The sequence below is a fragment of the Diabrotica undecimpunctata genome, chromosome 7 (genome assembly GCF_040954645.1).
Source record: "Diabrotica undecimpunctata isolate CICGRU chromosome 7, icDiaUnde3, whole genome shotgun sequence".
NCBI classification, from domain to species: domain Eukaryota; kingdom Metazoa; phylum Arthropoda; class Insecta; order Coleoptera; family Chrysomelidae; genus Diabrotica; species Diabrotica undecimpunctata.
In genome coordinates this window covers 120,805,656-120,828,515 of record NC_092809.1, presented here as the reverse complement: position 1 = coordinate 120,828,515, position 22,860 = coordinate 120,805,656, and the positions used below count along the sequence as shown (strand labels likewise).

At 32.2% G+C, this 22,860-nt stretch overlaps 1 long non-coding RNA gene across 1 annotated transcript; it reads left to right on the top strand.

Moving 5' to 3' along the window:
* The first annotated feature begins 180 nt into the window (after positions 1 to 180).
* On the top strand, positions 181 to 13,047 carry LOC140446952 (uncharacterized). Its single transcript, XR_011951540.1, has 2 exons — positions 181 to 299; positions 12,746 to 13,047. It is a non-coding gene; the product is annotated as an uncharacterized lncRNA (long non-coding RNA).
* The last annotated feature ends 9,813 nt before the right edge of the window (positions 13,048 to 22,860 follow it).

The window sequence follows — 22,860 nt, the reverse complement described above, 5'->3', positions numbered from 1 at the left end:
GTCACGTAAAAGTTATTAGTTACTTATCCTAGCGTGGGTAAAAATTTTTTGTTTGCCAGGAAAAATTAATAGTTATTTATTTAAAACCCAAACATTCATTAATATTTCCTATTTAAATTAATTAAAACTAATAAAATAGAAAAGGCATAAAAATATTTATTTATTATTATTTGTGTATAACTTTTTTATTATCAATAATGTTCTAGCTATAAAAGAGGACTAGAGGAACTGGTTTTAAAGATTTAATTATTTAACAAAATATCTAGAAGATGAAGCTGTTCATTTTTGTAGCACTTGTGGTAAGACACACATGTATTTATTTTAATTAACTTTGTTTTTTATGTTTACATAATATACCATGATTACAATTTTATAAATTATGTCGCTTTATTGGGCTGTTATTTTTACTCAAGAAGTGTCCCATCTCCTTAAGAAAGAACTATTAAATATAAGAATATTATAGACATATGTATTGTTCTGAAGCTATTTTATTATGGCATTTTAAAGTAATTACCATTTTAATGGAAATAAGCCACAATTGAAGGTTACAATAAGTTTATCGACGTTTCATTCTCCACTTCGGAAATTGTTAGGACCCTTAAGCTAGCGGGACCAAATAAACGGAACCCAATTTACTCTACGTAATATTTTTTCACCTACTTTTCACTAATTTATTACCACCCTAATAGTTTTTCACCACCAAACTAGCCTTTAGGGGAGCGATTCTGCTGGCTTAAGGTTCTAGCTAGCAGAATTCGAAACAAAAAACTTTTTGCCTATGGCATATTTTTTTACCCATTTTTCACTAATTTATTACCACCATAAAAATTTTTCACCACAAAACCACCCTTAAGGGGAGCGATTCTGCTGGCTTAAAACTAGCGGAAATAAAAAAATATATTTATAATACACCACAGTGTTCTGCTAGGTTTTTACAAATTTATTACCAGTAATTTTTCTCTCCCTTAACTACCTCCTTATGGAAAGTCAATAATTATGTTAGATTCAAATTTTACGGAAAAAATTCTTTTTTTTGCAAATTGACTGTCCTCTACTTATAACTGCTTCATATTCGAGCCAGCGGAATTATTAAAAAATATTTTTTAAATACCACAGTGTTCTGCTAGGTTTTTACGAATGTATTATCACCCTAGTAATTTTTAACCCTCAACCAACTCATGTTTAAAGTCAACAATTATTAGGTTAAAATTTAAGGTGACGAAAAATCTACTTTTACAATTTTACTGTACTCTATCAATCAATAATTCTGTTAGATTAAAATTTATGGCGAAATTTTTTTTATATCCCACTGTACTCATAATTGAAATAAAAAAGTGTTCTGCTACACTTTCACCACCCTGATAATTTTTAACCACTAAAATAATCTTCGTTCACAACTATCGCAATTTGGAAACGTTCCCGCTAGCAAAATATTTCAGCCAGAAGAATTTAAAAAAAATATTTTTAAAATACCACAGTGTTTTGATAGAATTTTACAAATTTATTACCACCCCATACTAAAGTTTCTAATTTGTAGGCAGTAAATTCTTAGAAGTAATAGTGACGGTAAAGCTGTTGCCACTTTAGAGCTTGCATTTAATAGTTATTTTGTTATGACTTCATTGATTTCATTTAAGCTAAGGTTATCTAGATTTAATACTTTTGTAGGTTTTAACTTGCTTTTATATTGTTCTGTATTAGATTTTAGTTTATCTGTGTCTATATTCCAAGTTTTTCTAAATTTATTTCTATTTTTATTATGTTTTATCTCTAATTTGGCCCTAACTATTCGGTGATCGCTACTTACTGACGCCGTATTTATTACTGTTACGTCCTGTATGATATCTGTTTTGTTACACAGTATTGTAATCTATTTCGTTCCGAGTTTTTCCCTCTGGAGATAGCCACGTCCACTTTCTATGAGGATTTTTTTTATAGAATGTGTTCATTGCATAGTATATGTGGGCTTGTAGGAATTTAACCAAGGTTTCTCTTCTCTCATTTCTATTTTCAGAGCCGAATTATATTATATAGTTTTCGGTTTTTCAAGTCGTTAGCCGATCTTAGCGGTGAAGTCTCCTATTATAATCTTATACGTGTTGTGATAATTGGTGCTAGTTTCTACAATTTTCCCATAAAATTCGTCTATCTCTTCATCGGGATGTGCTGCGGTTGGAGCGTATACTTAAATAATTTTTAGGAATATGTTCTCGCTTACATTTAGCTTAATCATTGCAATTCTTTTAGATAGTCCTACAAATTGCTCTACTTAATGTGCATATTTCTTGGAAATTAGAAATCCTACGCCGTCTAGGCTTTATTCTTTTTGCTCTTTGTAATGTAGGACGTTACCGGACTCTAGTATTATGCATTCTTCCCATTTTCTGTTTATCTCTGCTAGACCATTTATGTCCCATTTTAAGTCCTTAACGTCTTCTTTGAGTTCGTAGACTCTTTCATCTTTACTTAAAGACCGTATATTTAGAGTTGCGATGTTCAATCGTGTGGTTTTTAGCGACTTTTTGCTTCACCTAGATTCCATGAAGCTGTCCTTTTTTTTAAACTAGTGGGATTTGCCATTACTGTATGGTCTACCTACCTGGAAACCTATTCTTTTTGTTTTAGATATCGCCATATGCTTGTTAGATTTTTTAGCCTTAAAACATCACGCGGACTAGACGGGTTGGTGAGTGATTTTATACAATTCCTAAAATCAAGGGATTACTACTTCCACCATCCACCCAAGGGACTTTAAGCAGATACTAGTTTTCCGGGTCAGGAAACAACTGAAATCTACGGAGGGCAGGGATTGATTCATTTTTATTGATATCACTGTCCAAAGGAGTTCCTACCCGCTACCCGTGCTCTTAAAATATATATTACTGGTATTATACTGGCTCTTATAATACTGTTATTTAAAAATAAAAATAAATATAAATTAGAAAACTATAGATCTATTAGCCTGTTATCAGTCTTATATAAGCTGTTTGTGAAGATAATCACATTGCGACTAAAAAATATACTCTACCTGTTTATACAAGCCGCAAAACGCATAGCCAAATATGATAAGGAACAAGATATTAATTTATCTCCAAACTTTGCCATAAATATTGCAACTTCTTTGAAACAGTGTTGCAATATTGCAATTACGTTTATTTACACAAAGAATATGCCTAATTACTCTTTGTCCACTGCAACAGTTGAGGCAGATTTGAAAACCTTGATTCGTCTTTTTGACAGTAATTGGAGTTTTGAGATATCTTCACATGCCAACAACAACCTAAACCTTAATAGGTGGTATAAAATAACCATTGTTCCTCTTGCAAGTGGCTTACGTTTACTACGAGAACATCTTATTAACTTAGCTACAAAATCTTTAGAAGTTATTACCAAGCAAATGAATGATCCTAATGGGAGTACTGAAGCAGACGGAACGAACTGTAATATACTCATAAAGGACAGTGCAGAGATTCCAGCATATAATAATCTAATCTAATGGAGACTATCTACTGCAGGGTAATATTATTTAACAGAAAACGTTCAATGGAACTATAAAGAATGTAGTTACATACTTACGTTAATGCCACATCAGACATTGAAAAATATCAGGAATTTAATAGCATTGTTTCTCTACCCAAAAAAATTCTTTTGAAATCATTAAAAAGAGTTGTTATCCGAGGAAAATGGGGTTAAGGAGTTCCCGTTTTATTCTACTCTGACATACAAGGACATATTAACATAATATTGAAGATTCGAAATTGTTTTGTCCCAAAAACAATCCGTATCTTTTTGAAACCGCTAATTCTAATACTCATCTAATTGGATATAAAGTGTTAAGTAAACACTCTAAATTATGTGGTGCACAAAATCCGTCATCAATCACATCGACTCGATTACGAAAACATCTTGCAACATTATCACAATTATTTAATTTATCAGAAGCTGTTATCTCCAAGCTGTTAATGGTTATGGAAAAAGGCGGAGCATTTGACGACTGAATATGCGACTGAATAGTTGTTAGCCTCGGGAGCAGGCAGGATTTACAAGAGGTTATAGAACCTTAGATCATATATACAAATAATAAGAACACTAATAGATTACGAAATTATGAGAAGGCATTTGACTCCATAGAAGTTTGGGCCATCTTTAACGCCTTAAGCAACAATAGAATTAACGACCGATATACAAAAATCATTAAGTATATGTAGGAATTATGAAGTAATCACCACAATGCAGGAAATGCTAACAGACCTAAGTACACAATCAAAAGAAATAAGAATAAAAATAAGTCTAGCAAAAACTAAATATCTCTAAATATAAGTGAAGATATAATTCTAAACAATAAGAGAGAAAAGGTCTATCATATATATATATATATATATATATATATATATATATATATATATATATATATATATATATATATATATATATATATATATGTATATATATATATATATATATATATATTGTTGTGATCTGCTTTATGATGTTTTAATATTAATTAACACTAATTTAATTAATCCAATTATTTAATTAATTAATTCACTAATTTATGCAGAGTCATACAAATCAATTACTATTAAAAATTCTCAGGGTGCCTTTTTAATTTTACTTTAATCAGTTTACTTTATATATCTCTTCTAGTGGGTTCAGTATCTCCTAGTTGCTCATAATCGGGATAGAACAGGAAACGGAACTAACATTAAAACAACATAAATATGCACACAAATTATTATTTATTTTCAATAAGCAATACGATGAATATTAATAAATAACTTTTGTGTGCAATTATCTTTCCCAACAAACTCCTATACTCTAAATTTAATTTTAATTACAAACTATCTATTGATCTGTTTTATAATAATATCTACTAAAAAAAATGACCATATAAAAATATAATTTATTCACAAAAAAAAATAACTGTTTGAAACTTGGAATCTTAGTTCGTATGCTTATATTTGATTTTATCTTTAGAATATCTTAAAATTTTCTTTCATTCAAATTATTTCACTGACCTTTATTTTTTTACACCAATGATGTCTCCTCTCGATCAAACCACAGTTCCTTCCTTGATTGATTATGTCCGGCTACCATCAAATCTTTCCCGTTCTCAGCATCGATCCAAACCGCAGACCAGCAAACTACTCCTCTGAAAACACAAGCCCAAGCCTCTTTTGACCGGTACTCTTTATTCACAAATTCTCCTTTCTCAATTATATCTCGTGGACTATGCAGACTCAAAAGAGGTATTAATCTTCTCGATTTTGATCTGCTCTCAGCTTCCACCTTTTTCACTAACAAACGAAAACACTGGTACTCAGATTGACTACACGAAAACACGTCTTCTCTTCTGGTCTGCCGGTAACATAATAATTCTTTCAATCTCTCCCAGACAACCTTCTCAACTCTCTCATTCCCACCATTCCTTTTTAACCAATCATAGCATTCAATCTTTCCCACTTATTTTCGATTTAGAAAATTTCCAACATGATATTTAAAACAAATAAACTACTTTCACTCAAATTACTTTTCAGAAACCATTAACAATTTTGCCTTTTTCAACAGAAATAAGTTTTCAAATTCTTGTTATCTCATATCTAAATCTATTTATAGTTATCCTATAGAAAAAAGTATATTTGCTTCAAACCTGTTTCTGATAAAATTTGGCATCACTGTTGGTCATAAGAACCTGTACTGTAAAGTCAAGGTGGAACAGACTATAGAAAACATTGGAGGCAGTCAGGAAAAATTAAAAGGAGACACGACAAAATAGAAGGGTGTCAGAAAAAATTAAAGGAAGACACAATAAACTTGGAGGAATTAAAATTTTAAGATATTCTAAAGATAAAATCAAATATAAGCATACGAACTAAGATTCCAAGTTTCAAACAGTTATTTTTTTTTGTGAATAAATTATATTTTTATATGGTCATTTTTTTTAGTAAATATTATTATAAAACAGATCAATAGATAGTTTGTAATTAAAATTAAATTTAGAGTATAGGAGTTTGTTGGGAAAGATAATTGCCCACAAAAGTTATTTATTAATATTCATCGTATTGCTTATTGAAAATAAATAATAATTTGTGTGCATATTTATGTTGTTTTAATGTTAGTTCCGTTTCCTGTTCTATCCCGATTATGAGCAACTAGGAGATACTGAACCCACTAGAAGAGATATATAAAGTAAACTGATTAAAGTAAAATTAAAAAGGCACCCTGAGAATTTTTAATAGTAATTGATTTGTATGACTCTGCATAAATTAGTGAATTAATTAATTAAATAATTGGATTAATTAAATTAGTGTTAATTAATAATAAAACATTATAAAGCAGATCACAACAATATAATATATATATATATATATATATATATATATATATATATATATATATATATATATTTATATATATATATATATATATATATATATATATATATATATGTGATAAAATTTTTTGTTTTAGTATCGACCGTATTATTATTTAAAATAATTTTCTTGGGTATATGTCAGGTTCTATCGGTCTGTAATTAAAACAATTCTATTTTCTAGTCACTTAATATTTTGCTAACTCATGATTGTTGGCTTCATCAGAAGTGCACTACAAATTTATTAAAACAAAGAAATAAGCAACATTACGATAAAATTATACAAATATTTGCTTACAGAGGTAGAACTGTTAACTGTAGGCAAGACAAACATTTGTTTGGATACTTTTACAAAAAAATTACTAAAACAAAAAAAAAATAAATTAAAAAGCAGATACGAATCAGCTAAGCAGCATCTACAGCAATATTCTGCAATCCATTTAAGTCAATAATAATTTACGGTATACCTGGTACCTTATTTTTTATATATAGAAATTTAAAGAAACTCATCTATTCCACTATACACTTTTTGTTGTTTTATGTGTATATATTAACTTATTTTGAAAATTGTAAATATAATTGTAAAAGTGTCAAACAAATGTTTGTCTTGTCTTTCTTTGTGAAGAGTTCTACCTTTGTAAGTAAATATTTGTGTAATTTTATCGTAATGTTGCTTATTTCTTTGTTTTAATGAATTTGTAGTGCACTTCTGATGAAGCCAACAATCCGTTGGCGAAATATTAAGTGACTAGAAAAAAGAATTGTTTTAACTCCAGACCAATAGAACCTGACATATACCCAAATATATATATATATATATATATATATATATATATATATATATATATATATATATATATATATATATATATATATATATATATTTAGGACAAAAAATCGAATTAACAAAGCTTATTTTAAAGGCTGACTCAAATAAAAAAATGTTCCTTAGCATGGGTAGCATTCGAAAGATTACAAACAGTATTTAAAGGTAAAAACTTATGATAAGTATATGTTGCCGACACTGTAGTAGTAATGAAGAAATAAAAATACAAAGAAATATTGCAAATGTAATCCAAAAGATTGCTATGTTAAAATTGAACGGGCAGGATACATAGAAAGAATGGAAGACAACGTTGAACAAAGCGAATTATTGAATGGCGACCAAAAGCAAACAAGAGAAGTAGAGGCGGACCTCAATCCAGATGGACTGATAACATCAAGCGAATGGCTGGTCACGAATGGACACACCTAAGGGAGACTTACCTCCGACGATGTATAAAAAAACAACTCCTACTGCATCGTTAGAAGTCCTGCTAAATCTACCATCACTTTATATTTTTATAAAGGGCGAAGCCAGATCATTGATGCACATATTATTTCATAGTTAGCGACATATAGGCCAGATGCATGGTGCTGACAACAAAAAGCTAATCGAGGAGCTAAAAGCCGATATTGTAATGGAGCGACCTATTGATGCAACAGCTATGAGATATAGCTTTAACAGTAAGTTCACAATTTAGATATTAGGCAAAGAAGACTGGAATAAAGGTGTATCTATACCAGCTACTGCTATCTGGTACACGTATGGCTCAAAAACATCGGAGGGAGAGGAAGCCGGCATAGTAGGGACAAATCAAGGGGTTCATTTCCCGGTAAGACTATCTAAGGATGTGACAGTTTTCCAGGCGCAAATAACGGAAATCCATTACTACGTGTGGAGGAAATAGAAAGGCAGGAAAGAACGTTGTGTTCAGTTGCCATCTTCACAGATAGTCAGGCAGCGCTTAAGGCACTCAAGTCTGTAGAGGTCAATTCTAAGCTAGTATGGGATTGTATGTGTGCTTTAAATAAACTAGGAGACCGTAGCAAAGTTACAGTAGCCTGGGTACCGGGTCACGACGGTCATAAGGGCAATGAAAAAGCAGATGAAATGGCCAAACAAATTCCATTTATTGGACAATAAATAGCTCATCAATACCATTTATTGGACCGGAACCCTTCTGCGGCGTTGCAAAGTCAGTAACAAGAACAGCTACAAGGAAGTGGGTAGCTTACAAATCTCTGGCATGGTGGAGGAATTCACCAGGACAAATACAGGCAAAACAGTTCATTACAGAACATTCGAAAAAAATTTACGGCAGACCTAATAAGCAAAGACAGGAGAACAGTCAAAGCCATAGTAGGTCTTCTAACAGGGCACTGTGAGCTGAACAGGCAGTTGAATCTGATGGGATTATCAGATAATGAAGTATGCAGATTCTGTCACCTCGAAGAAGAAACAGCAGAGCACATTTTCTGTCAGTGTGACAGTCTGGCAAATGTGCGGTTCTTTGCATTAGGAGAAGAAAATCCATCGGCAAATAGCTATATGGAAGGTACAGTCTCGAAGCTATTACTACTACTACTACTTGTCAGTTTATAACGTTCTTCGCCGTTTTTCGACTTCCAATCGCCACGTAGTTCAGTTGTTCCATAGGTCTTCTTCAATGGCTCTCTCTGTGTCAGTTCTTTATTTATTCCTTCGCTCCAACTTTTTCTTGATCTACCTCGTTTTCTTTTTTCTTCGGGTTGCCATTTTAATATTTATTTTGGTATTCGTTGTTCATCAATTTTTTGTATGTGTCCGAACCAGATAAGTTGTTTTGTTATTAGGTCATCTGTAATTGTTCGTTTGATTCTTATTTTTTCTCTAACACGTTCTCGAAGCTATTAAACTTGATAAAAAGGGTCAGGCTAGAGAATGTTATCTAGGACTAGAGGACCATATTAGATCTGAAAAGGTCGCAGTGGAATAGGCTAAAAGGCCACCTCTGTAAATCTATCTATCTATTTATATCCGACGATAGATGGAATAGCTGTTGATGATGACGATGATGTTGACCGATCGTAATGTCTTACTACGAAATGAACGTCATAGAGGTAGTACTTAAGAATTGTAGCGAAAACTCTGACAAAGGTTAATAATAAGAAGCTTTTCGTTCACCAATACTTAACGAAGACTACGTTGCTCAGTTTTGGAGCTTCATTGGGTATGGGTAAGAATATAAATGATGGAAAATTACAGATCAAAAATAGATAGATAAACGATAATTAAAAGTTAGATAACAAAATTTTAAAGTTTGAGAAAGAAAAACAAGAACAACAGACAAGAAATACAGCTAAACTGTATAACAAAATGGGCTCCAATAAGTTTTAACCTAAAACTTAAGAAGGAAATCAAGAAAAACTAAAATAGGTATATGAATGCGTAGCGACAAAAAGTGAATTGTCAGTCCGACTCTAAAAATATACGAAAACAAAAATCTCTAATACATAAATTAATTAAAAACGAAGAGTGGACAATTTACCACAAAATAATTGTTTCTTGTTTCTTGATCATAAATTAACTGCAAATAGACGTCTTTATGCATATTAATATATGCACAAATAACAACTGGCAACTAAAAATTAAAATTTAATTTTAGCTTTTTTATAAGTTCACCATGAGCTAATTAATTTTTGGTTAAAGGAAGTAAAGTTTGGTTCACAATATTTGTTCTCTTGAGAAAATAATAACGCTCTAAATAAATTATGAGCCAAAACCAACGAAATTTTAAGGGGAATTATGTGATATTCATATTTAAAAGAAGTTAATTAAAATAAAACGTATTCGTTTATGGGAACGTATAAATACTCTAACTCCAAACATAATTAATTACAAAAATGGTCACTTTTTAAATGCACACACTTGATGTGTTCGAAGCAATAAGAAATATATTAATCTCTAGACAAAGAACTAAAAATACAGTCTCGTAAAAAGTTTTAAATTCAAGAAATTCAACATGCTACAGGATAATTTAATAATTTATGGGAAGGACTTATTTAACAGTATGTTCTTTCATCCAGAGTTTTATAAATAAAATTACAGACTCCATGTATTTTCTCAGTGGTGACATGTTGTTTTCGGCATCTAAACTGGTAGTTAGGTATTAGTTGGCGTTCTGCAAGAATTGGTTTTAACCTTTTCAACAGTAGATTAATAGATCTATATGATTGATTGTCTTCTGTACTGGCTTAAGTGTTGCAATGATTTGTGCCACTTTCCATAAAATGGGGTACTAGCCTGTTCTTACAATTGAATTTATTATCACTGTCATGTACAGAATTTTTTTTGGAGAGTTTTTTTAGGGTATTACCAGTAATCAGATCCTATCCACGAGACTTTTTAGGGTTCATGTCTGGCCATATCTTCTGGCGAACTTGTTTTTCTTTTTCCAAGGGTAGTTCAAGTTAATACGGTGATTTTAAAAACTTCTGGGTCTCGTTGGTTATAACAAGGTTATTGTTGTCTGGAGGATTTGGCTAGAACACATTTACCAGATGATCGGCAAACACTTTGGCTTTCTTTGTTCCAAAACTTGCAAAGTGAGTACTTAGTGATTTTCGTCGCTGATAAATTTTTCTGGTTATACTAAATACTATTATCCTTCTGATTATTTAGAAAAAAATTTAATTAAACGGTGGCTTGCTTTAATTCAGTTTTATCCTGATAGGCGCGTGTTCTCTGCCATTATTTCCCTTATATTATTCACTGTTCTACAATTTTTATTTGACTTCATTAGGACAGTATTGTTGATTTTTCATAGGTCTGGTTGGTATTGACTACCAAGCTGCCTCTTATATTATTTTAGTAAATTGTTCGATAGCTTTATACATCGTTGTAACTTTTTAGTGGCATATTTGTAAATTGTTTCTTATCGGTTAACGCCTCTTCATGAAGATTTTTTACCCATTCTACTTCTTTTTCACATGTATTCATCATTCTACAACAAGACAAAACATATCATGTTACATTAAGTTATCATCAGTGTAATAAAATGTGCGAATCCACGGAAGAACCGCTATTAAAATCAGGAAAAAAATATCTACGTAACTCAACGCATGGGGTCTGAGAGACCAAAATTGGCAATAAAACAAGTATATCTTTCTAAACTGCCACACAATCACTATAACTTATACACTGGGAGGCACACAATGTAGCACCTCTCTATCCGCATCTTGGTTCCCAAACTGAGATCACTGCAGCACAGCAAGGAACTTAACTTGGTGAATTTCGACCGTGTCATTTCAATTCTGGATCTAATCTCTTGTGCGTAGTCCCATTGTGAGTTGAGAGAAGTTTCGAGGTAAGTGAATCTGTCGAGTCTCTGGATCTCTTCGCTAAATATCATTAGTGCTCCGGGATCTAAATTTGCACGGCTACCAACCATGAATTTATTTTTCTTAATATTTAGGTCTAGTCCGTATGTCACGCTCACAGTTCTCACTCGGTCTAGTAAGGCTTTTATATCATTTAGGTTGGTTGCTAGTAACACAGTGTCATCGGCGTAGCGGATATTATTTATGTATTTACCGTTCACTCGGATTCCCATCTCTAGGTTTATGAGGGTTTCTGTAAGAATTTCCTCAGAGTATATAGTAAAATGAGTCGGCGAGAGCAAACAGCCTTGCCTTACTCCTCGCATGATCTTCACTTCGTCGGTCAGCTGGTCTTGGACCTTGACATGAGCAGGCTGGTTCCAGTATAAATTCATGATGTTCCGAATGTCCTCATCTAATCCTAACTTTTCTAGGGCGGCAACCATCTTCTGGTGCTGACAACGGCCAAATGCCTTGAAGTAGTCAATAAAACAAATATAGACATCACAAATGACATCGCGGCATCTCTGAAGTAGGACTTGTAGGGTGAAAAGGGCTTTACGTGTAGCCGCTTTAAAGCTGCTCTAAACAGGGTAGTACGAGGCCTAATTCATAAATAACAGATAAAAATATTTTTAGTGAGTCTGCTAGACCCAACGCGTCTACTGAACGATTAAAGGTATTAGAAATATATGCAATAATTTTATTGCAAGCAATTATATCGTGATAAACTATTTTCATCAGTGTAAGAGTTAAAACTAACTTTTACTTAATTTCTACCTACCAGTTTAATATCAATAACATCATTCTTGAAAAAGCTAAGAATGAATAAATAATGACCTATCCGGACTGGTGATAGCGTTTAATACTTGGGCCGATAGATTGTAGTACAATAAAATACGGACTTTTATCAAAATATTTGTAAATATTATTTACATCGAAACAAGTGTTTACAGTTTTTATATTTTCATTATTATCAGAGGGTGGATTTTCGCCTCTCGAAGAATGACAAATTTTAAAAGTGTAAAAAACAATCTTACCTTTGTTTATTACTTCTTACTTTCCAAATCAGTTAAGTTGTTTAACTTCTTTTAAATTAAAATAAATGAACCCTTAAACGATGTAAACACTGTCGATGCTAGCACACAACTGAACTTTCTTTTTTATATTAAATGATTTATCTACTTTTAGTCGCTGTTTAATATGGTGAGAGGTTTACCACATCCCGGAAGCGGAATAACAAAGGCTCGAGCAGTAGATTGGAATACTTTTCAAGTAATTTGTTCATATTGTCCTCTACCAGTCTTTACTCCTTCATTATCAAAACCTAAGGTAACTGCAACTCTATGGCTAACGGAACCAAAAACTGCAACTCTATGGCCAACGGAACCAAAAACTGCAACTCTATGGCTTACGAAAGCATAATTTGATTTGGACATAGTATATGGTTTTTATCATGGGAATAATTAGTAATTAAATACGATAACTAAAAATATTTGTGTTTTAATCCAAAAAAAAACTGTATACCACGAGGTAAATTAAAGGATAAATTAATTAGCTGACTTCACAACGTCACTTTTTTGTTAAGCTACAAATTATTGACTACATAAGCACTCTCATCTTACCGGTCAACATCTTTGAAAGAATGAAATGCTTCGTACACACAATTACCCCCCCCCCCCACTCCACTCCCCATATTGTAGTTAGTCGGGATGGGATGTTAGTCAAAGTAAAACTTTTACACATTTAAATATTGCTTGATATAAAAAATTATATTCGAAAGTTAAAATAAAAAATCTTCATATATGCATTAATTTTTATTGGTCTCAGTATTACTTTTTATTTAATAAATATATTTGCTTAAATCAGGAAGTCCACTCCTAATAGAACGAATAATTTTTCCAATGAATCAATGCTGCTATCAAATCAAAGTACCATCTGAATGGAAAACCGCTCACCAAGTGTCCATCTTTAAAAAGGGTAATCGAAAAGATCCTAACTGCTACAGAGGATTAAGTGTCCTACCTACTTTTGGGAGATTGTTTGAAAAGATAATAAACAAAAAAATACAAGATGATGTAAATATCTAAATGGCGAAGACCAAAGTGGTTTACGTCTGCTAGATCTTGCACTGATAACTTGTTTATACTCAGATAATTAATAGAAAAAAGAATAGTGGTTGGTACCAAAGTACATCTAGCCTTTAACGACCTAAAAAGGGTGTATGGTACAGTTCCAAGACTTAAATTGTGGCAAGCTGTACAATAATCACAGAAGTCATTCTTTTTCTTCTTTCTTCTTTCATGTAGGCTTTAAAGCCTGTTTCTTCTTCAATATTAGCCGCCTAAATTGTTTAAATTGTCGCGACATCTTTTTCTTGGTCTGCCAATACTTCTTTGTCCGCTTGGTGACTTATGTCGTACTATTTGTACTATTCTATCCTCTGCCATTCTACTAATTTGTTCGTTTCACTCCTGTTTCCGTTCGTTCACCCATTCATTTTTGTCTTCTATATTGCATGCACTTCGTATGTTTTTGCTTCTCTCCTTATCCAACAGACTTTTCCCTGATATTTTCATCTCTGTTGTTTCTAGTAATCGTTTTGTTTTAGATGTGTCAGGTCTTGTCTCCGCCGTTCATGTTAATATAGGTCTAACTGCTGCTTTATAGATTCTTGTTTTTGTGTTTTGTCTTAGGTGTTTGTTCTTCCGGATTGTGTCATTAAGAGATCCAGCCGCTTAAATTTCTTTTAAGCTTTGTTGTCGTACTTCTTCTTTAACATCTCCGTAACTAGTTATATCGATTACATATATATAACAGAAGTATACAGGGATAACACTAATAACCTAAAAATCGGAAATAGACTATCAGAGCCAATAAAAGTAACCAAAGGACTAAGACAAAAATGCAGTATGTCACCTTTACTGTTTAATTTATATATTGAGGCAGCCCTCCAAAATTAGAAAAACCACTCCAGGGAATAGAAATCTCCATAGGAAATGAAGTACGTACTGTTCTCCCTGAACTTTGCGGATGATCAAGTCATCCTAGCTCAAGATTCTTATGATCTAGAATTTATGATAAAGCGTCTATACAAAGAATATGTAAAATGGGAGTTACAAGTAGTTATCATGAAGAAAACAGAATATTTAGTTATCAATTCAGATGCAAGGTTTGAAGTGTTAATAGACGAGGACGAGGAAATTAAACAAGTGGATAATTTTATAATTTTTAAATGCACTCATTGATAAGAACGGCTTAAGAAAAACCGAATTAATCAGGGACGTAAAATTGTAGGATGTCTGAACTCCTTATAGTTTGATCGCAACATTTCCAAAAGGAACAAAACAAGAATAGGGCAAACCATGGTTGAATCAGTTCTTTGTTATGGCTCTGAAGTATGAACAATTAATGCAGATCTGAAGAGAAGATTGTTGGCAATTGAAATGGATTATTTGAGAAGAAGTGCTAAAACATAAAGGAATAACATGAATTCTACAGAAACGTTCATTGACAGAATAGAAAGAAAAGGTTTAAAATGGTTTGGACACAAATTGAGAACGCCTGACGAACGTTGGCCCCAAAAACTTTTCAGATGGAAGCCTACTGGAAAAAGGAAAAGAGGTAGACCTAGACTCTAATGGAATGAAGGAATTAGAAGAACGATGGAATCGAGAGGTTTAGAGGAGGAGCATGCTTTTGACCGGGTGGATTGACGGAGAAAAACGGTTTCCAAACTGAGACCACTGCAGCACAGATTTATCTCAATGAATGTAGACCGTGCTATTTCAATTCTGGATCTAATTTCTTAAGCGTAGTCCCATTGTGAGTTGAGGCCAGCTCCGAGGTAAGTAAATTTGTCGACTCTCCGCATCTCTTCGCTACCTGCCATTAGTGCTTCGGGATCTAAATTTGCACGGTTGACAATCATGAATTTATTTTTCTTAATATTAAGGTGTAGTTCGTATGTCACGCTCACAGCTCTCACTCGGTCTAGTAAGGCTTGTATATCATTTGAGCTGGTTGCTCGTAACACAGTGTCATCGGCGTAGCGGATATTATACATGTATTTACCGTTCACTCGAATTCCCATCTCTATGTTTATGAGGGCTTCCGTAAAAATTTAGTCAGAGTGTTTATTGAAAAAAGTCGGCGAGAACACACAGCCTTGCCTTACTCCTCGCATGATTTTCACTTGGTCGGTCAGCTGGTCTTTGACCTTGACAGTGATTCCAGTATAAATTTGTAATGATCCGAATGTCATTCTCGTCCAATCCTATTCTTTGTAGGGCGGCGACCATCTTATTATGGTACTGACAACGGTCAAGTTCCTTAACGTAGTCAATAAAACAAATATACACATCGTAACTGACATCGCGGCATCTCTGAAGTAGGACTTGTAAGGTAAAAAGTGCTTCACGTGTACCCATGGAATTGTGAAATTCCAAATTGAATTTCACTGAAATTTTGTTCGCATTTCTTGTAAATTCTGGCATGTATGATTTTAAGAAAAATCTTAAGAAGATGAATCATAAGGCTGATATGCTGATATGTATATAAGTTCGGAAATTTTCGCACGTTTTCGCAGATCGTTTTTTTGATAGTGTAACAAATGTTGACGATAGCCGTTCCTCTGGGATATTACCTGAATCGTATATGGCGTTAAACGGTTCAGTTAACTCCTTCGTGCTCACTTCACCTATCACCTTAATAAGCTTAACGGGTATTTCGTCCGGACCTGTGGCCTTACCGTTCTTATAAATAGACTGTTTTAAAGCTGCCCCTAAACAGGGCCGTACGAGGCCTAATTTATAAATAACACGTAAAAATATTTTTTAGGAGGCCTGCTAGACCCAACGCATCCACTGAAGGGTTAAATATATTTGAAATAGAGGCAATCAATTTATTGGAAAAAATTATATCGTGATTACCTAAACTATTTGCCACAGTGTGAGACTTAAAAATAACTTTTACTTAATTTCTACCTACCAGTTTAATATAAATAACATCATTCTTGAAAAAGCTAAGAATGAATAAAATATGACCTATCCGGACTGGTGATAGCGTTTAATACTTGGGCCGATAGATTGTAGTACAATAAAATACGGACTTTTATCAAAAGATTTGTAACTATTATTTACATCGAAACGAATGTTTATTTTTTTGTATATTTTCATATTTATCACGGGGTTTTCGTCTCTCGAAGAATGACACATTTTAAAATGTAAAGAACAATCTAACCTTTGTTTGGTACTTATTACTGTCCAAACAACTTAATTTGTTTAACTTTTTTTTAATTAAAAACTAATGAGCCCTTAAACGACGTAAACACTGTCGACGCTAGCACACAACTGAACTTTATGTTTTTTAAATTAAATGATATATTTACTTTTAGTTGCTGTTTAATATTTGGTGAGAGGATTTCTACAACCCAAAAGCGAAAGTGCAAAGGCCCGAGCAATAGATTGGCATACTTTTCAACAAATTTGTCCAACTTGTTTTTTACAGGTCTATAGTTCTACATTTAGAAGCCATGGGGTAACAGTACAGTAACAACACAGCATAGACGTTTATCGCAGTATGTTATTGATCAACCAGTATAACGCCGTCCCAATATAATGTTACTTAATTTCCACTTTACCTATAAATATATTGTTTTAATTATACTATGGGTATATAATACATGTTATATCCAAACGTATTTGAGTTTTGTTTTCCACAACAAAATTTAAACTGAGCCTAGTGCCTATACTTGTAGGTATTTGAACATGGGCGTAAGGTATGCCACCTGGTGCAACAGCATTTGTAATGATTATTTTGCCTACCACATAGGGTATTACTAAAGAAGGGAAAATTGGGGCCAGAAATTATGGGGCTAGAGATAGGGTTTGCAAAACAAACCAAAACTTTTGCGAACGGCTACTCAGGGTTTATTTGGAGACCTGGGTCATGAATAAGTGAATAACAAGAAGACTGGATTGGGGTAACTACAAAAATGAAGTAAAAAGGTGTGCTTACATGAATTTCCTGGAACAAAGACAATACAAAAAGGTTCTTAAGCTATTTGAAATGGACGCCGCTTAGAAGAATCTTTCTGCTGGATGAAAGAAATGCTCTTTCTGCTGTTTTATTAGGAGAAAAAAAATTACATATTTATTGTTGTCTCACCACAAACAGTTACAAATATATATAGTGATACAAAATACCAAAAAATCAAACTTATTATGTTACTATGGGCTTACAAATTCTAGAAGTTGGAAATACTACAAAAACTTACAATTATTGTTATTGAGCGATATTTTGTAGCAAAAATAAATTATTACAAATGAAAAATATCTTTTTGAATGGAACTATGCACAAAGGTTAATATTATGTTAACAGATGTCAATATTAAATTCTAAACTTTAAAAAAAATTAATATGACAGCTTAGCCACACCTTAACTATAATTTTACTGATTACAATTTTTCAACCTATCATGAAAGCAATTATTTATGGCAAATGTCTATTTTTACTTTAAACGTTCAACAATAAAGTTATCTGAAGTTCACTAAATGTTATTTTTTTTTATTTAAAATTTCTGGGGTTGGAACTGCATTTAGATTCACGGCCACACAAACAACTGCGGAAATATTCTTGAATGACGACTAGGGACAAACAAATTGAGAATGAAAGCTGAGGCACTGGGACGCAAACTTTGAAAACTTGGCTTTTTAAAAACACAGACACCATGAAACCATGTGGGTATCCTTCAAAGTTGATAGACGGTAGATGAGAGATGGCATAAAAATAAAATCAGTGATTACTCTTTTCAAAACTGACACATTACATTAAGTATAATTCACATTTTCACAACAAATTTGCCGGTTTCTTTAAACTAAACACGCCGCGTCTGCTCTCAATAAAGTCCTTCCCAAACCTGAATTTGACCTTTGATCTACGTCGTACCGGGCTTCTTCTTTCTTTTCAAGGGAGAATTTGACTTTGATCATCGCTTGTTTTTAAAATTGTAGAACTAAGATGTAATATATGAATTATTTTATTACGCAGTTCTCTTGAATACGTCGCAAATACCTTTTTGTAAACAAATTTTAAAAGAAATTTTATGCACATCCAGTAGCGTACCAAAAAATGTATACGTTAAATATTTTATAGTTATTAGGAATTTATACATGCTAAATATTTATGAGTGAAAAATCAGTGCATGTTACCAAGGAACTTTTTCTGCGATGGCTTAAAGAACAATAATTGTTGCAAGGGCTTGGTGCGATAACCGTCTACGTAAACATTGCATAGTTTTGAGAAAAATCGGAAAAACGTGTCATTTAGTCATAAATGAAATTATGTGAGTTTTTTATTTTACATTTGTAATATAAATAAAAACTCATCTTTTCATCGTTTTTATTGGGTATATCAGAACTAACCTAAGAACAAGGTACGTAATACAATAATAAATTCTACTATACTATCACTGTAATAATCAGTGCAGTGCAGAAAATCAAAAATAAAAAAAAGGGGACAGTCTTAAACACTTAAACACTCAGAGTCGTCATTTTTTTGGAAATCAGCATGTGCTCGTTTAATTGTATCATAAAATGTTTGACAATAAGTGAGAACATATTTTTTCACTAAAGGCATATTGCTATCATATTTTGCTGATTTCAGTGGTCTTTTTTCCTTATAAGTCAAGGGAGCTTGGTTTAGGTCAATAATTGTTTCTGAACTTTTATCTAAAGCATATGACGTCAAAGAGCAAGGATTATGTGCTTCAAATACCGAAATATTTTCAGGATATGCAGAAATATATATAAATAATCTATATTTTGATTAAGTAAAAGAGGGCTTTTTAACCACAGCGGATTTTTTTAAAAAAGGCTCGAGATATGTTTTGAAATCAAACACTACATCATGTGTTACACGTACCATAGTGAACTTTTACCACAGCTTTCTACTAATGAATACCATTCTTCGAGTACATACAAAATTACTTTCTTACCACCTTTTTAGATCTATTGTGGTTTTCTAGTCCTAGATAACATTCTATAGCCTGATCCTTTTAATAAAGTCTAGTAGCTTCGAATCTGTACTTTCCACGTAGCTATTTGCCGGTGGATTTACTTCTGACATAAAAAGTGCTCTGTTGTTTCTAATTAATAGCACCTTAATTAACTTTATAAATTATGGTTTGTTGCAACAAATGCAGCACACAATTCTTAAAAAAATTTATGAAAAGAAGCAAAAATCAATTTAAAACGAAGTATTTATTACGATAAAACGAAACTACAAGTAACACAAAAGAACAAGTATCACAGGTAACAAAAGATGCTCAATGTGATGACCAGACCTAGGCAAATATGCAAATAAAAAAGTATGCAATATGCGCATAAATAATTATGCAGTATTTTATGCAAAAATATGCAGTATTTTATGCAAAATATGCATATTTATCTAGAAAATATGCATGTAATAAAAATATTTACAATATTTTTTTATTTACAAAAACACTTACTATATTATAATACATAATATATAACACTTAATAGTACCTTTAACGTTTTGACACAATGACAATTCTTTTATTAAAACTGTACTCTCTAACAATGATTATTTTGAGGATTCTAATTAAGTTATAGTTTTCTGGACAAAACTATAATTTGATTTTATGAATGACAGTTGCTGTTGGAGGAGGTTATTTTGGAAGGATTGCTTAGCTTCCAATAAAGATTGGCAACTATTAAATTGTTAATTATTATTTTTATTAAATCAACAAAATGATCAGCATAGAAATTAGATGTTTCCAACCATATTGCACAACGTGGTTAATTTGGTTGCGGTGGCAGTGGAACAGCATGAAGCATACCTCTGTAACATTGTATTCTTACAATGGTGTTACAAAGGTGATTTCAAGAATACCTTTTTGACGCTCGCTATTAAACTGTTAACTTATGGAAATTTTTTTCCTACTTCCTCCGCAACTCTGTTTATTCCATGCGCTAAACAAGTGACATGTATTAAGTTTGGATAAAATATTTTTAAATTTTGTTCTGCTTTAACCATACATGTTGCGGCATCAGATAAAATAAGCAATAATTTATCATTCGGCACAGCAGTTGGAAGAAAAAAGTTTGCTAATGCTTCTTGTAGAAACAGTGATATTGTTAGAGCTTTGGTTTTTCCACTTGCTTACAGAAAATTAAATACGATTTTGGAAAGGTTTCATCGCTAAGTACACCAATCAGTAAGTGGACAATGTATCTTTCTGACGAGTCAGTGGTCTCGTCCATACATATGTAAAAGTAATTCTTACATATTTCGGCTTTTGTGTTGTGGATAACTGAGGAGTATAACAAATTGACATTATTTCTCTTTAGAGTTCGTTCACGGGGAATGTTTTGTTTGCAATATTTTTTTAAAAAAGTTTCTTGTTCGGTTTGTTTTTTAGAACTTGACTGAAAGCACTTGGACACTGAAGGCTGAATTTTTTTTATTTAAATGTTTCGCGGTTCTGACATGCTGATCTATTTGAAATTTTTTTTCAGATGAAATCTAAAAAAGAATACAAATATTCTATAGTTGTACCCATTTTTAAAATCTAAGATTGTAGAAATAAACTAAAAATGAACCGTTTTTTGCATAACAATTAAAATATTTAAATTAAATCAAATAAAAACTGGTGTAGTAATCTTGAAAATGTCAAGAAATGACTGTGCAAGAAGGAAAAACCCCCAAATATTTACAAGAGGCTCTGGTGTTTTCTGTTTATATTTAAAAAAAAATACTGTGGGCATAAATTAAAAGCACTCAAATAATTAAGTCCAATATATGATATGTTTTTGCTTTTAGTAAAATTAAAGCAAACTATGCTATTGTTAGAAAATCTGAACGACCTTTCAGTAGACTATTGAATGATTTTAATTTTAAATATGTATCCTATTTTTTATCGCAAGGAGTTTAAAAAATGCTTGAAAAAAGAAAAAATATATCAATTTATTGCGAACTAGCCTTGTGTCGGTACTTTTCTTAAACATAATCTCCAATTTTGAAATCTTTGTTTGTATCACCGTGTAAATTTTTAAAATAAAATAAAAAATAATACGTATGTACTTACGGTTTTGCCATATCATGAGCAATAAATTATATTCATATCCATAGATAGCCCTTTGTAAGTTTTTATCCAAGTTGAAACTTTGCTTATTTTCGGCATTTTCAAAGCACAATATTTATTCACAATTAGATACACATGTTGTTTACGCCTCCAATTTTACAATTTTACAACAAAAGTGAAACCAAAAATTTTTACCTAGAGAAATAAGCTGGCAAACACTTAATTCCAGGACAAAACGTGAGATATCTATAAGTCGCTGTCTTTTTTTAGGTACTTTACCAAGAATTTAAATACCAAGTGAATATAAAGCAAAATTAAATATTGGCATTTTCATGCTATCTGTAAGTTTGAATATAAAAATATATAGTTAACCACAAATTTTCAAATTATATGCACTTTATGCTCACTTTTATAAAAATATGCAAAATTTGACATTTTTGCATTTTTTATGCATTATATGCAATTTGCCTGCATTTGCAAGTTCAGTGATGCCCGTTAGTCTTATGCATAAATTTTCTATTTTGCTTAGAAAACGCGGAAATCTTGCAAAAACTTCAAAGTTATTTCTAAATTCGTTGCAATCATATTGTATCCTTAGCCAGAATTATGCATGATTTTATATCGGAATGGAATAAACAAATGCTTTTATATATTCTCAAATACAATAATCGCAAGGATTCATTTCCGGTGACCTTGCTAGCGAAGCAACTGGACCGTCTCTTCCAATCCAGTGGCTTTCGTAGTTATTACCAAGAAATTCTCGTACATTTCTGCTCTGCATATACCGCTCTGATGAGACCCAAAGAGGTAGAATACATATAAGCGGCTTGCTGCTGCCCTGCATCGAAACAAAAATCTAATACCATCATTATGTTATATTTAACAAAAAGAGGAATCAAACGATTTCTACTTGGCGAAACCGAATTCAAATTTTTACCACTGTGCTTCCTAAAATTTGCGAAGCAAACAGCTTGATAAATTACTCGGTAAGGGAATCTAAAATTGCATTCCACATGCCGTTCATCATGGTCAAAATTTGTAGTGAATTCAGTTTCTGGTACTCCAACCGAATGTATATACACAGTATTGCTCCTGTGATGATCCTTTCCCAATTTTATATGCTACTTCTAACTTGGCTGCACCGTACTGATGACGATCAAATAGTCAGAAATACGTACTTAAGGTTGCCTTAGGCATCTACC